Source organism: Tupaia chinensis, unplaced genomic scaffold (genome assembly GCF_000334495.1).
Source record: "Tupaia chinensis unplaced genomic scaffold, TupChi_1.0 Scaffold000320_1, whole genome shotgun sequence".
Taxonomy (NCBI): Eukaryota; Metazoa; Chordata; class Mammalia; order Scandentia; family Tupaiidae; genus Tupaia; species Tupaia belangeri.
Window position 1 is genome coordinate 7,717,237 of NW_006159813.1, and position 17,002 is coordinate 7,734,238.

Consider the following 17,002-nt stretch of genomic DNA (forward strand, 5'->3'; position numbering starts at 1 on the left):
TTTCAGAATGCAAGCCTCTGGTGAGGCTAGCCATGAGGCCATGACCTTCACCCCAAACCATCACCAGAATCTTGAACCCTGAGACCCATGTCCCTCCCCTGGAAACTGCTTTCTTTGGAAGTCCTCAGTGACCTCGAAGTTGGTCTCTAAAAGTGTCAGAGAAGTCGAATGACTTCTTGGAGCCACATGTGATTTCACGGGGAAGACGGGATCGTTCATGAACTCACCATGGCACACAAAGACACTCTGGGTTTGGCTCTGGAGGTAATAACAGGGTAGCTGAATGACCATGAAGTCGTGTGAGAGCATGAGGGGAAAAAAAAAAAGAGTTGAACGGATTAAAGGGGTGGAAAATACCCCTCCGGGCAGGCTTTCCCAAACTTCAATCATTTCTGCACCACGCTCTACAATTTCAGCCAGATTTGAGCATGCCTCTCATTATTATTTACTTTGGTTTTTTTTTTTTAATTTCTTTATTTAAATGGACTCACTTCATACACTTTTAAATGCTTGCCATAAATAGGATGTAACCATAAAAAAATAATACGGGTCCACAATCCTTAATCCAAAACCCTCAGAACCAGGTGTTTTAGGATTAAGAATTTTTCTGACTTGAGAAAGAAAACCCAGTACAGAACCACCCAAGACTGCATGCTTGATTAGATACTTTCATAGTTTTGCAGCAAAACCATGTTATTACCCACTTGCATTAAGATAGATTTTTTTTTTTTGAAGAGGTTTTTGCTATAGGGCACATGTGCTCACCAGAAAGACACAGAGAGATAGAAAGTGAGGTCTCATCCCACCCCGCCAGGGGGGATGGCCATGCCACAATCCCTTCTGTTCCATTCTCTTCTTGGGATCTTGGGCATGTACACACACATGCCCAGCGTGTGTTTAAGCCACCAGGTCTGGGACTCGAACCGCAATCAACTACATGGGAGTCCAGTGACAGGCATTATGCCAACTGCTGGTCCCAAGATAGATTTTTAAAAGGCTATAAATAATCTTGGAGCCAGTAGGTGGCCTGGTGGTTAAGGTGCTGGTCTCCCACATGATTAATCATGGTGGCTTGAAACTCATGCTGGGCACATATATGAGCATGTCCAAAATTCCAGGAGGAGAATTAAGAAGAGTTTGCAGCATGGCCTACCTCCCTGGAGGGTAATTTCTCACTTTCCCTCTCACTGTCTCTCTCTCTCTGGTAAGTGCGCGTGTCTTATGACAAAAATCTTTAAAAAAAAAAAAAAAAAAAGCTAAAAATAATCTCATATTTGTTTGGGGTAGGTATGGCTACCAAATTTTCAATGGTGAGAAAAATCTATTTTCAGAGAACTTTTGATTTTAAATTTTCACATAAGGGATTATTAACCTGACTAGCAGGGGTGGAACAAATACGATTAAGTTCCAATAGACACTACTCACAATTGCCAACATATGGAATCAGCCTACATGTCCATCAATAGACAGATGCATAAAGAAAATGACAGGGGACAGCAGGTGGCATGGTGGTTGAGGCACTGGACGCCCACATGGCGGATCATGGTTCAAATCCTAGACCTCACAGCTTTCTTTCTCACCTCCCCTCTTTCTTTCTCTACACCTCTTTCCAGTCAAATTAAAAAATAATAATAGGGACCAGCACTTAGCGTAATGGCTATGTCGCTGGACTCCCAGGTAGTCGACTGTGGTTCGCATCCTGAACCAGGTGGCTTAAAATTCATGCTGGGTGCATGTGCGCGCATGCCCAAGATCCCGAGAGGAGAATGGAGGAGAAGGGATTGCGGCGTGGCCATCCTCCCTGGGGGGTGATTTCTCACTTTCTATCTGTCTGTCTCTCTCTGTCTGTCTGGCAAGCACACGTGCCCTACAGCAAAAACCTCTCCAAAAAAAAAAAAAGAATAAACTTTTTTTAAAAAAGAAAATGTGGTGTATATATATATATATATATATACACACACACACACAGTGGAATATCACTTGGCCATAATGAAACAAAATTCTGTCATTCGCAACAACATGAATGAACCTGAAGGGTATTTCATTAAGTGAAATAACCCAGCACAGAAAGAGAAAGCTCACATACTCTCCCTCATCTATGGAAACTAAAAATGATGACCTTCTATTGGGTCATCAGAAAAGCCATGATGTATTTTTCTCTGTTGTTCTATGCAAAAATGAATCACACCTTTTCTAATGACCCACTAGAAGCAAGAAGGAAAAGAGTGACTACCAGAAGTTGGAAGGGTAGGGGGACAGGAGGGAAAGGGAGATATTGACTCATAAATACAAAATTATAGATGGATAAAAGCACAGATCTCTGGGATCATATAATATCGGGTTGTTGGAAAAGTCATGACATATTAGAAAAGCACAGAAAAAATATGTCATGACTTTTCTAACCATCCAGTAGCACAACAAGGTCCCTGTAGTTAATAACAAATGACTATAAATCTTAAATTGGCTTTCTAAAAAAGGAGACATTTGAATGTCCCCAGTGCAAAGGTATGACGCGTTTTTATAATGACAAATGTGCTAATTATCCTGATTTGATCATTACGCATTGTATAATACTACACTGTACCCCATTAATATCTGTAAGTATCCTAGGTAACACACACACACACACATGCACGCACACACAGGCATGACTATATTTCAACAAAACAATTTAGAAAACCAGGCAGTGGGTCATATTTTGTCCACTCTTAATCCAGTCTAGTTTTTCACGTAGCAGATGAGGAAACCAAGCCCGAGAAGGGAAATGACTCACTCAGGATGATCAGCAGCAGACTTCAAACCGGAAGTTGGGTCTCATTTTCAATGTTAAGAGGTTGGTAGTCTGGAGAAATAAAGAGAGAAGAAAAAAAGCTCAGATTCTGTCTTCAGCTGCAGGAATAATTTTAAGGGAAAGATTCTTAGAAGTTACTCTCCGCACCTAAGTAAGTCGTAGTTTGACAGTTAAGTAGGGATGAGGGGTTTACATAGATATTCAGAAGGCCCCCCACTGGGCCAAGGATAAAATGCTTAAAAGGGGGGCCAGTGGGTGGCATGGTGGTTAAGGTGCTGAATTCCCACATGGCCGACCACGGTTCAAGTCCTGGACCTGGCTGGTGCCTTGCTGGCTCCCTTTCCCTCTCTCTCTTTGTGTCTCTCTCTGGTGAGTGTATGTGCCCTTTAGCAAATTTTGAAATAATAATAACTAAGTACATTTTTTAAAAAATGCTTGGGGACCAGGAGATGGTGTACTGGTTACATCGCTGGGCTCCCGCATGGCCGACCACAGTTGGAGTCCTGGACCTGGTGACTTCAAACTCACAATGGGCAAGTATGCGAGCATGCTCAAAATCTCAAGAGGACAATAGAGGAGAAGGGACTGCAACATAGCCATCCCCCTGGGGATAATTTCTCCCTTTCTGTCTGTCTCTCTGGCAAGTGCACATGCCCTATAGCAATCTCTCTTAATAAAAAAAATTAAAAATCCTTGAAAGGCAACTAAGGAAATCTGTCAAGCGTCTATCCTTAGAGTTCTTGAACAGGGGCCAGCAAGTGGCATGGTGGTTAAGGTGTTGGACTCCCATGTGGCCAAACATGGTTCAAGTCTTGGACCTGGTGGCTTGCTTTTGCACTCTCTTTCTCCCTCTCTCTCTGGTCAAATAGAAAAATAATAATAATAAATAGAATTTGTTTTTTTTAAAAAAAGACATCTTGAACAGGAAAATCATCTACTGGAATTGATCTGGGTGGGATTTTCCTGCTCCAGGCAAAGGGGTTTCATACTTCCTCGTGGCTATAGAACAGTATGATACATTTGAAGAGGGTGGAGAACCAAAAGGGAATTTAATCTAGAGGTCAATGAGAAGGATATGATTCTTCTATTCCATTTGATTCGACATATCTCAATTGAGGATCCAGACAGGGACACAGCAGTAACACAACATTCTGCAAGGCTGACCCTCATGGGAAGGTTCCCGGTTCACATCCAGAGAGCTCCCTGAGCACACACCAGTTATGTGTGTGTCTGTGATCCGGGACTGACTAAAACTGGGGGAGGGGGGGTCATGGTGTGAAGACTCTGTAGAGGGTGTCCCTTGCTCTCTGGCTCAAGGAAGAAATATATATATATATAAAATTTATATACATATATTTTATTAAAATATATTTATATTTTATATATTTGTATATATTTATATATTTTTAAATATATTTTTATATTTTTTAATTGAGCTCCAGATTTTTAGAAGTTTTGCCTTAGTGTGCTTGCCCGAGAGTGAGATAGAGACAGTGAGAGGAAAAGTGAGAAATTACCCCCCAGGGGGGGACAGCCACATCGCAATCCCTTCTCCTCTGTTCTCCCAGCATCCTGGGCACACATGCTCACATGCCCAGCATGAGTTTCAAGCCACCGGGTCCAGGGTTCGAACCGCAGTCAGCCATGTGGGAGTCCAGCAGTTACGTCGTAACTGCTACACCATCTGCTGGTCTTGAACTCCAGATTTCTTTTAGACACTGTGTAGGCCCTGTTAAAGATGGAAGTACATCTGAAATATGGCATCTATCCATGAGAAATACATGATTAAGAAGCAATATGCTTGCTTTTCTTTCTCTGGGAATGAGATGATAGAGGAAAGATAGTTACTAAAATTTTGAGCAGAAACGACCTCTGAGGGGCCACATTCAAGGTGAAGAAAACAGCAATGGACAAAGGAAAGGAAGCAGGCAGCCCCACGCCATTCTCCAAAAACTACTACTATGTCATCGGGAAAGTCATGGCGTGTTTTTCTCTGCAAAAATTCATCATGACTTTCCCTATGACCCAATCCATGGTTAAACAGCCTTTGGCAGCTTCAGGGGCTTCACTGAAACACAGCCATGTCCCCAGTAAAGGATGAATTAAAAGTATCTTTTCTCAATCTTTTGCCCTATACCAAGAGGTGAGGGCAACTGATAAGGAATTCTCTCTCGTGTCAATTCAGAGAAGAAACTACCACGAGAGTCATGAGGTGTAGAGAGGGATCAACAGAGCAGAGGAAGAGTTTGAAGAGAAGAAACAAAGAGGAAAGAGGAGTAAGAAGGAAAAAGGGGAAGAGAAAGGAGAAAGAGAAGACTGGAGTGGGAGGAGAGAATAAAGGGAAAGAAAAAGAGGAGATCAAAGAAAAAAAGAGAGGAGAGACGAGAAGGGGCAAAAAAGGAAAGAAAAGGAAGAGCAGAGGGCTACCCAGTGGCATGGTGGTGAAGGCAGCTGGACACATGGCTCGCTGTGCAATTCGTGTCCCAGACCCTGTGGTTTGAAAAACACACCAGGTATGGGGGTATGGAGGTATGGGGGTATGGGTGTGGGTGTGGGTGTGGGTGTGGGTGTGTGTGTGTGTGTGTGCGCACGCACGCCCAAAATTCCCAGAGGAAAATAAGGAGTCTTTCTCTTTCCAGCAAGCACATGTACTCTATAGAAAATTTAAAAAAAAAAAAAAAAAAGGTAGGGACAGGGACTAGCACATGGCATAGTATTTAAGTCACTGGACTCCAACATGACTGACCATAGTTCGAGTCCTGAACCTGATGGCTTGAAAATCTCACTGGGTGCATGTGCATGCATGCCCAAGGTCCTCAGAGGAGAATGGAGGAAAAGGGCAACTACAGTATGGCCATCCCCCCTGGGGGAGTGACCTCTCACTTGTCCTCTGTCTCTGTCTCTCTATAGCAAGTGCACACACCCTAAACCAAAACCTCTTTAAAAAGGGCTGGGAGAAGGGTATTCTGGTCATTGCTTTCAACTCCAAAGGACACAGAAAGAGTGCAACAGAGGGTATCATGGGGTTCTTGTCTTTTAGGGGAGGCATGAGAAGACTTTAAAGGGGCAGTGCTATGATGTGACTTACATTATAAGAAGGCTTCCCTGCCTTCCATGGGAAGGATGGGCTGAAGGAGCAAAACTGAGAGGAGCAGTGACGTTGTTACCATTGTCTGGTGTGAAGGATGCAAGAAGAGAGACAGAATAGAGAGCATGAGAAACTCCACCATAGATAGTAAAGGGCTGTGGAGAAGAAGAGACAGGTAAGGGGACTACCAAGTGTTATAGTGATTAAGGTGCTGAACTCTCACATGGTCGATCTTGGTTCAAGTCCCGGACCTGGCAGCTTGAAATGCACAGTGGTTGCATGCATGTGTGTGCACCTGAAATCTCAAGAGGAGACTGGAGAAGAAGGGATTGTGGCATGGCCATCCCCATGAGGGGATGATTTCTTGTTTTCTGTCTTCTCTGTCTTTACAGCAACCGTACATACCCTATAGCAAAAAACAAGAACAACGAAATGTCAGGTAAGACATCCTCTCATGTGTCTGGATTCAGGAACTCAGTCTTTGTTGGGATGGGAAGCCTAAGAAACAAAGCAAGACTCATTACAGGTAAAAGGAATCCCAGAAACATCCTTAGAAGAAAAGAGAAGGAGAAAGAAACCAGACTGCTGGGCAACATGACAGGCAGCCTCTCATTAATTGTCCCAGCTGACATGTGTGATTGGCATGGTACCCCCACAACTCAGGTGTCAAGTGAACATCAGGGGAGTTAAGCCATTTATCCAAGGCCATGCCTTTGCACATCCAAACCATGTTCACCATCCAAAGCTCCAATGCCTGTGACCTTTCTTGGTTTGTTTTTCTATCAGAAACACACGAATGGGGAGAGGTATGTATCGCACGCCTTGAACTTGGGGTTGACATATGGGAAAGGAGGGAGTCTGAGATCTGATCGTGTATGTAAATAAGTCCCAGGTCTCTTTAGACACCAGATGGTAGACACCTGGTCTCTAGTTCCAGGCCCATGTCTTGCCAACAGGTGGGACCCCCAAAACAGAGGATTTATAGGGATCCCTTATTTTATTATGCCAGGAGGAGGAAAAGGAAAGTCTGTTTTCAGGCTGTTATGTACTACACAGCCCGGCTGGCATTTGGAGAAAATCCTTCTGGAAGGAAATGAGTCAGGTCAACCAAGTTCCCAGCATAGTATCCCTCTCACCTGGAAGCCTACTGCCAAATGACCCCAGGGAAGAGTCAGTCCAATGAAAGGCAGAATCCTTTGCAAAGTAAAACTCACTTCTGGGGCACTGGAGTCCCTGGGAGGCTGAGAGGAGCCACCCTCGAGAGGGAGGAAGCAGAGGTGAGGGGAAACCCGAGGTAACAAGGATAATAACAGCTCACCTCTGCGGCACCTTTCATGTGGAGATCTCAGAGTCATTTACCACCACCCAATTAATTCTCTCAACACCCACTACACCACCAGCTCCCAAAGGAGGTGTCATTATCATCCTTTTATGAGCAGGGAAACTAAGAGGTTAGTTGACTGGCTCAAAGCCACAGAACAGTTGGAAGGCAGAAGCCAAATTTGGGATGATTGCCTTCCTCTGATCATAAGGAACTAGAGAGAAAAGATCCATTTATAGGAGGAGAACTGACCTAGAATTATCACTCTGTCCTTCATTTATTCATCATGAATCCATGTAGCCATTCACCAATTCATTTATTCATCCATCTAGCTATCATTCCTTCCTTCCATCTTTTTTTTTTTTTTTTTGAGATTCTTGCTATAGGGTGCTTACTATAGGGTGCATGTACTCCTCTCTCTTGCCAGAGAGACTGAAGGAGGGAGGAATACAGAAAGTGAGAAATCACTCCCTCAGAGTGATGGCCATGCCACAGTCCCTTTTCCTCCATTCTCCTCTCAGGATATAGGGCATGCACCCAGCATGAGTTTCAAGTTGATGGGTCCAGGATTCAAACTGCAGTCGGCAACATGGGGGTCCAGCACCTTGACCACTATGCCACCTGCTGCCCCCCCCATCCATATCTTTATCTGTCTACCCTTCTATCTCCATGTACTCATTCATTCAACCGGCATTAATTGATACCCTGCGATGCATCAGTCTATGTACTGAGTGCTGGGAATTATAATCAGACAAAGACAGATGAAGCCTTTGACCATTAACTAGTGATTCTCCAAATATTTTCTTCTATTCTACAGGAATTTGTAGGCAAGTGTATAACCTTTTATAGAGTCTATGAAGTAGGGGTTTGATGACTATTTCATAGCTCAAGAAACTAAGGCTTATGTAGACCCAGTCACTTCCCAGAGCTGAGGTCTGGACTCAATGTGCCTGGAGCCTTTTTGTGCTCTGCGTGTTCCTTGTTAAGCTGATCTGCCCAGTTCCTGGGAAAAAGTCCCACAAGGCCGTGGTTCAGTGAATGGCTGGCTATGCACACTTGTATCCAGCAGAAAGTCATCTTACCAATAAGGCTTCCAGTTAGCTAATGAAATAGCTAGATTGATACAGACATACTGGAGAGGACTTTCATGGGCATGTGGAAATGAACCTTTAATCAGACTGGAAAAGCAGCAAGTCTAATGAGAAATATTAGGGTATTCAAGTGTATAAGTTAAACCATCAATGACGGTTGGAGGGCCTATGAAGTCATCAACTAATAACTGACTTGTTTCCTTTTTTTTGCCCCAAAGAATTACTTTCTTTATTTATCCATTTATTTATTTTCATTTGGCCAGAGAGGGATAGAGAGAGAGATCAAGAGAGAAAACAAGAAAACAAGCCACCAGGTCCGGGACTCAAACCATAGTCAGCCATGTAGGAGTCTGGTGCCTTTAACCACCACACCACCTGGCGGCCCCCACAACTGGCTTGTTTCTGCTCTGATATGTGTCAATGATGATAGGCTCTTCTTCTAAGGTGCCTTCTCCTTCTCACAGACAAACCTATTTTTCTCTGTTGTGGGTAGAGAACACCAAGTTAGAGAAGTGAGGTGGAAGTCTGCCTGATCACTCCAGTATTGTGTGCAATTTAAAAGAAGGAATGATTTTATTTTTTTGGAAAAATAATGAATAATGAATTAATCAGTGAAGAGGAGCCAAACATGGACAGTACAAATTCTTTAAAGAGAATGTTGTTGGTTGACTTACATAAGCAAAGTCTGTTAGAGAACTGGCATGCTAATGTTAACCCTTTCCTTAAGAGATGGGGGGGCAGCGGGAACTAGCAGTTAGTGTAATGGCTATGTCGCTGGACTCCCACGTAGTCGACCGCGGTTCGTGTCCCGGACCCGGTGGCTTAAAACTCACGCCGGGCGCGTGTGCGTGCGTGCCCAAGATCCCGAGAGGAGAATGGAGGAGAAGGGACTGCGGCGTGACCATCCCCCCTGGGGGGTGATTTCTCACTTTCTGTCTCTATGTCTCTCTCTGTCTGGCAAGCGCACGCGCCCTACAGTAAAAATCTCTCAAAAAAAAAAAAAAAAGAGATGGGGGGGCAGCAGGTGGCATGGTGGTTAAGGGTGCTGGACTCCCACATGGCCGACCACGATTTGGGTCCCGGACCTGGTGGCTTGCTTTCTCACTTTCTCTCTTGCTCGCTCGCTCGCTCTCTCTCACTCTATCCCTCTCTGATCAAATTAAAATAAATAAATAAATAAATGGATTAAAAAAAAAAAGAGAGAGAGAGAGAGATGGACCAGCAATGGATGTTAAGGCACTGGATCCCACATGGCCAGATGTACTGTTCAAGTCCTAGACCAAACAGGGTGAAAATTACTCTGGGCACATGTGTGTGCATGCTGAAACTCTTGAGAGGCGAGTGGACGAGAGAGGACGGTGTCATGACCATCCCCGCGAGGGGTGATTTCTTGCCTTTTCTGTCTTTCAAGCACACATATCCTGGAGTCAACACAAAAGCAAACAAACAAAAAGATGCTAATAATAAGTGAGGTTGGTAAACAGAAGATAAAAGCAAGAGGGTACAGGCCGTGTGATACTCTGTGACTCTTGTAATCTCCCTGCACTATGGGGAGAAGTATTCTAGAGACAGAATGCCAGAGCCAACTGGCTGCCCTTCTTCCCCCAGGCATGCTGGAGACACCATTCACTCATTCATTCCTCCATCCATCAGAAACTATTGCATCCTTTCTCTGATGTCACTTTTTCTAAGCTCATTGTACGCAATCTCTCTTTTTTTCTTTTAAACTAAGGCTCATTTTTGGTTGTTGTTATTGTTGTTTTTTGCTATAGGATGCGTGCACTCACCAGAAAGACAGAGAGAGAGAGACAGAAAGCGAGAAATCACCCCCTAGAGGAGATGGCCACGCCACAATCCCTTCTCCTCCATTCTCCTCCCAGGATCTCGGGACGCACACACGTCCAGCATGAGTTTAAACTGCCGGGTCTTGGACTCAACCATGGTTGACTACATGGGTGTCCAGCAGTATAGCCATTACTTCATCTGCTGGTCCCTCATTTTTTTTAAGGCATTCAATAAGCATGGACTTATGGTTTAGATAGAAAATAAATGAGTAGATTCTCACAGAGCTTAAAAAAAAGATATTAACGTGACCAGCAGATGGTATAATGGTTTCGTTGCTGGACTCACACTTAGTCAACCATACTTAAAACTCATGTTGGGCACGTGTGCATGCGTGCCAAAGAGGAGACTGAAGAGGAGGGACTGCGGTGTGACCATCCCTCCTGGAAGGGTGATTTCTCACTTTCTATCTCTCTGGCTCTCTCAGTCTCTCCAGGAAGGACATGTGCCCTATAGCAAAATTCTGTCTCAAAAAAAAAAAAAAAAGGTATTAACAGAATGAGTCAATTATCTTATTTTTCTATAGTTTCAAAATGTATCGTGATACAAAAAAAATTTTTAATGTATACTAAGCTACTGACAAATACTAAGTAATCAAAGTTAACATCAATAGCAATAAATATCGTATATTCCCTTGATACGATGTCGATTCACCTCTGGGCTCTTCATCCCCTAAACCCATGACCTACATCTAATCATGAGAAAAACGTCAAAGAAACCCAAAAATTGAGAGACATTCTACAAAATATCTGACCAGAACACCTCAAAACTGTTAAAGTCAGGGATCAGCAGTTGGTATAGTGTCTATGTCGCTGGACTCCCATGTAGTCGACAATGGTTCAAGTCCTGGACCCAATGGTTTAAACTCACACCAGGCACGTGTGCATGCGTGCCCAAGATCCCAAGAGGAGAATGGAGGAGAAGGGATTGCAGTGTGGCCATCTCCCCTGGGGGGTAATTTCTCCCTTTCTGTCTATCTCTTTCTGTCTTTCTGGTGAGCGCATGCGCCCTATAGCAAAAGCCTCTCAAAAAAAAAAAAACTGTCGAAATCAAAAAAAACAAGGAAAATTGTCTAGAAAATTGTCACAGTCAAGAGGGGCCTAAAGATACAGGACAACTAAACATCATGTGAGACCCTGAATGTTATAGTATCCTGGGACAGAGAAAGGGACAGTCAAGAAAAAACTAAAACATTTTGAATAATAAAATATGGGTTTTAGTTCATAATAATGTGTCATCATTGGTTTTATAACTGGGACAAATACACCATGTTTATGTGAAATGTTAATTACAAGGGAAACTGGATGTGGGGGCGTAAGGGGATTCTCTGTACTATTTTCACAATATTTTTATAAATCTAAAACCATTCTAAGATAAGACATGTATTAAAAAGTAATCCGTGGTGTAAGTAAACAGTATAATGAAAGGGGACACAGAAGGAAGAACGGAAATTTCTGTTCAGCATTTTTAGTTACAACCCCACACAAGTTGGGCCTTTCTGAGACCGGGTGGACAGAATTGTGTGAAATCTATTCATTGTCCATTTTTCCCAAGTGTCAGAAGCTGTTGATTTTTCCTGTTTTATATTTGCTTGATTTCCTGGGTCTTAAAATACCCCCAGGGACAGATGGCCACCATTTTTCCCAGAGAGCCAAAGTGATATGGGGGTGAAGTCATTCTGTGGGTCCTATTGACCTTTCTCCATTCCCATCTATGAGCCCCCGTCCAAGGCCACACATGGAACATGCGAGAAGAGACCACCAATGAGGAACGAGGCAACACTCTGAGACACTGCCGTAACCCATTCTCTCCACGGTCCCAAGCCAAGGCTGATGTTGGGGTGTTGCCTGCCCTCACCCTCATAACTACCTCCTGAGTCAGCGATCACAAGGTAGGCTGTCACGTGGGAACCATAGGGGAACCCTAAATGAGGCACAGCAGATCCTCTGTGTTAATAACCCTTGCATTTCCCTCACACCTTTCATCCAGAGAATCTCAAAGAACTCGGCCAAACGTTAATTAATCTGGCCACAGCACTCTCGCTATTATTAAGCCCGTTTTACAGATGAAGAAACAAACATGAAGCGATGCCAGTTGTGCAATGACTTCGTGGCTCCACCCCAACCCGATCACTGGCTCTAGTGGGGGAGGAACGGAAGTCAATCAGGGCAGCTGCTGGCCCCTGAGCGATTCACAGTCTTGCCTCCCATGGCTTGGCAACCAGGAGAGTCCAACAGACCATGGGGGATCAAAGGGGCTTTGGAGCACATGGGGTGTTGCATTTGTGGCTGGGCAGTTCCCATGTGTGTGGCCATGAAGAAGTGCCTCAGATGTTGAAGAAAGAATAAAAATCCCAGGACACTAGGAGGAGATTGAAAACATGGCAGAGGGACAGTCACCTGGGGACAAGAAGGACTGAGATTCCTGCAGGAATTCAATGCTTTGGATCCTCACGGGAGCCTCAGGGGCAGAGGTGAGGGGCAGGGAGACACATGCTATGGACCCAAGGACTCGGAATGGGGAGTTAAATGGGAAGAGTGGCACACAGAGTTCTCAAAGTGGTTATGAGAAGTCAGGCAAACTTGGCTCAATCTTCGGTGACCTGCAAAGAGGGGACTCCTGGAGGGGTGATGCCACACGGAGATTCCAAAGGGCTTGTAAAGAAAAGGTTCCAGCAGGAGGAGGAGGTCTCCATTCTGTCCCCAGGCCTCTACCCAGCAGTGCAAAGACCTAGGGATGGTCTTATTTATACATTTTTGAGACAAGATTTTTACTATAGGGTGCATGCACTCGCCGGAGAGACAGAAAGAGACAGAGAGACAGAAAGAGAAACATTACCACCCAGGGGGATGGTCATGCCATAATCCCTTCTCCTCCACTCTCCTCTCAGGATTTTGGGCACGCACGCACGCACGCACATACACCCAGCATAAGTTTCACGCCACAGGGTGTGGGACTCACACTGCAGTCAACCACATGGGAGTCCGGCACCTTAACCACTAGACCATCTGCTAGCCCTGATCCTGCCAGTTTTGAAAAGTTAAAAATAGGAGCAAACTGGAAACAGTTCTCCAAAACACATCAATCCTGGGGCCCCAGGCTGGTCCCACAGGTTGTTCAGATGGCCCAGGTACGTGATGGGCCAGGACAACCTCCTCCTGATCACTCTCAACAGTGAACTTTCTGGGAACCAGCAGTTAGCGTAATGGCTATGTCGCTGGACTCCCACGTAGTCGACCGCAGTTCGTGTCTTGGACCCGGTGGCTTAAAACTCACACTGGGCGCATGTACGTGCGTGCCCAAGATCCCGAGAGGAGAATGGAGGAGAGGGATTGCAGCGTGACCATCCCCCCTGGGGGGTGATTTCTCGCTTTCTGTCTCTATGCCTCTGTCTGTCTGTCTGGCGAGCACACGTGCCCTATAGCGAAAACCTTTCAAAAAAAAAAAAAGTGAACTTTCTGTGCAAAAGTCAGTCCTCCATTTTCTCCCATCTCTTGTGTAGTAGAGTGACCTTCCTTGAGCAGCCATGGCAGCTGTGCTGAATAGAGTTTGCATCCTTCCTTGTGTCACTGTCACACACACGTGCACACACACACATTCCACACTGAGTGAAATAAAACCATCAGATCTTGGGGTCCATGGAGCGCAAGATACTTCAACGAGAGCCCTCAGGCTCCTGAACTTCCTCTTGAGAAATGCTCAATTTCATCTTGTTTCTTCCATCTAAAACTTGGTGTGAAAGAAGAGGTGAGAGAAAGTTAAAGGAAGGAAGGAAGACCACTGGTGCAGAGCTCGGTGATCAGGTGGGTGTCTGGGTGGGCCTCTGAAGAAATGACAGTAGAGAAGACCTAAGTGATGGGAAGGAGCTGACCATGCAAGAGTTGGGAAGAGAGTCTCAGACAGTGGGCCCAGCAGGTTCAAGTCCTAAATAAGAACGAGCTTAGTATATTCAAGGGCCACGTGGAGTAAGGAGAGGGGAACCCGGAGTAATTCTTGAGTGCAAGTGCTTATGGCAGCTTCCTTGTTTCTATGGCAACCTCAGGAAGCAGGCTGGGTACCTCTGCTGGACCCAAGAAATAGGCAACTGGGTCTGGGAGGGTGGGTCACGCCTCACGCTACAAACCTGAAGGCCGACGAACAGCTCCTGTTCTAATCTTGGATGCAATGGCCTTCCGTGCAGGCCAAAGGTCTAAAGGAATGCTGCTGGTTGCAGAAGTGCGCTACGGCAACTCACCCAGTTTGAAAACTTCCAAGGACAAGAACATAAAGCTGTGTGTGAGAGAGAGGATGTGTGGTAAGAAGCACAGCCCAGCGATTCTCGCTTTCCAAGCTAAACAATGCTAGGGTTTTATGTCTGTGGGAAAAGGGAAGTAGAAAGGATGAGAAAATGCCTAGTTAAGGATGAAAATGTGTGAGACCAGCAGAAGGCGTAATGGTTACGTCCCTGAACTCCCATGCAGTTGACCATGGTTCGAGTCCCAGACCTGGCGGCTTAAACTCATGCCAGGCATGTGTGTGTGCATGCCCAAAATCCCAAGAGGAGAATGGAGAAGGGATTGCAGCCTAGCCATCCCACTGGGAGGGGAGAATGATTTCTCATTTTCTGTCTCTCTGTCTCTCTCAGTCTCTCCAGTAAGTACAGGAACCCTATAGCAAAAATCTCTCTTTAAAAAAAAAAAAAATGAGGGAACCAGCAGTTAGCGTAATGGCTATGTCACTGGACTCCCATGTAGTCGACCCTGGTTCGCTTCCTGGACCCAGGTGGTTTAAAACTCACGCCGGGCGTGTGTGCATGCGTGCCCAAGATCCCGAGAGGAGAATGGAGGAGAAGGGATTGTGGCATGGCCATCCCCCCTGGGTGGTGATTTCTCACTTTCTGTCTCTCTGTCTCTCTCTGTCTGTCTGGCGAGCGCACGCGCCCTATAGCAAAAACCTCTCCAAAAAAAAAAAATGAATGCATATGTGTTTAAAGGTAAATTTCACATATAATTTTATAAGCATGTCTGCACAGGGACCAGGACTTAGGGTACCATGTCTAAAAAATGAACATGTGTTGTCTTTGGGGGTTAAGATTATAAGTGACCATTTTTTGTTCCTGTTTGCAAAACACGTTCCATGCTGTCTCACTGTCTTTCTTCCATAAAGAAGAAAACATCTAATCGCACTCCGGCAAATCTAAATCTATCCTGGAGATGAAATTGCAGCCAGGGGCCCCTTTGCAGCTTGTCTTAATTTTGTTTCATTCTTCTATACCCAGAGGAGGTTGTTCATCATTACCTGGCTACAGAATTGAATAGGTGTGAAATCCACGCTGATAGCGATTCATCACTCCCTATTGAACTTCAAAGCCCAGCCCAAACTGCCTATAAAAATAGTTTTCATACCGGGCCTTAATCTTTTTCATACATTTTTCCCTTTTTTTTTTTTTTTTTTTTTTTAATGCTTTACCGTCTCTTGAGTAAGTAGTAGGTGATAGTTACCATGGCATAGCCAAATAAATGGGGGGAAAAAATTTCAGAATTCCCAGTGTTAGTTTTAGTTGAACATGAGACCAGACCTGAGCTGCATCAGATACTTTTATCAGCGCTATTGCTAACAAGGTTATTAAGATGATGACTACAACTACCTAATTACTTAGCAAAAGTCGTCAAAGGGCTGCTCAAATAAATCTGTCCATCAGTAATTTATTTATCAATGACCTACGCAAGCTGTAGAGTTGTATTTGATTGTTTCAGGGCCAGCAGGTGACTTCGTGGTTAAGGTGCTGGACTCCCATGTATATGCATGCATGCTCAAATCCCAAGAGGAGAATGGAGGAGAAGGGATTGCAGGAAGCACACATGCCCTATGGTAAAAATCTCTTTAAAATAAAAAAGAATAGATTGTTTCAAAACTCACTGCAGTAAGTCCTTAACATTGTACCAAAAAAAAAAAAAAGAAAAAGAAAAGAAAAAGAAAAGAACTATGTCTGGAAGAAGCTTGGTGTGTTTAGGGTCCTGGTTTTGCCAGTATTAGAACCTATGTCTGAAACTCCTTTTTTGCCAATAGTCATCTTTCTTGAGGATCGAAGGATCTACTTACTACCAGGTTCTAGATGTGACTAGTTTTTACTCTTAATGAGAATAAATTATAGAATATGATCTTCTAAAGCGGGACACTTTATCTTCAGTAGGTTGAAAATGTAGAAAGAAATCGTAAAGAGTAATAGTTAAGGGACCAGCAGTTGGCATAATGGCTATGTCACTGGACTCCCATGTAGTCAACTGCAGTTCGAGTCCCAGACCCAGTGGCTCAAACTCATGCCAGGCACGTGTGCATGTGTGCCCAAGATCCTGAGAGGAGAAAGGAAGAGAAGGGATTGCGGCGTGGCCATCCCCCCTTGGGGGTGATTTCTCGCTTCCTGTCTCTCTGTCTCTGTCTTTCTGGCGAGCACATGCGCCCTATGGCAAAAACCTCTCCAAAAAAAAGAAAAAAAAAAACAAAGAGTAATAGTTAACAACAAACATCCGTATAGAGTTTTTGATGTGCCGGGTACTATTCTGAGCATTTCTAGATGCATCAGTTTAATGCTTTTGACCATTTTTTGAGGAAGTTACCATTATCCTTTTATATATATCAAGAAAACTGAGGCACAGAGAGGCTAAACAACTTCCTCAAGATCACACAGCTACGGGAACCAGCAGTTAGCGTAATGGTTGTGTCGCTGGACTCCCACGTAGTCGACCGCGGTTCGTGTCCTGGACCCTGTGGCTTAAAACTCACGCCGGGCACGTGTGCAGACATGCCCAAGATCCCAAGAGGCAAATGGAGGAGAAGGGATTGAGGTGTGACCATCCCCCCCTGGGGGGAGACTTTTCGCTTTCTGTCTC

General features: G+C 44.6%; 1 long non-coding RNA gene across 1 annotated transcript in view; it reads right to left on the bottom strand.

Annotated features, from left to right (window-relative positions):
- Window positions 1-2,806: 2,806 nt before the first annotated feature.
- LOC106735176 (uncharacterized) overlaps window positions 2,807-17,002 on the bottom strand; it is a 152,836-nt gene continuing 138,640 nt past the window's right edge. The window contains exon 3 of the long non-coding RNA XR_001370583.1: window positions 2,807-2,842. This is a non-coding gene — a long non-coding RNA (uncharacterized LOC106735176). The remainder of the gene's footprint in view (window positions 2,843-17,002) is intronic.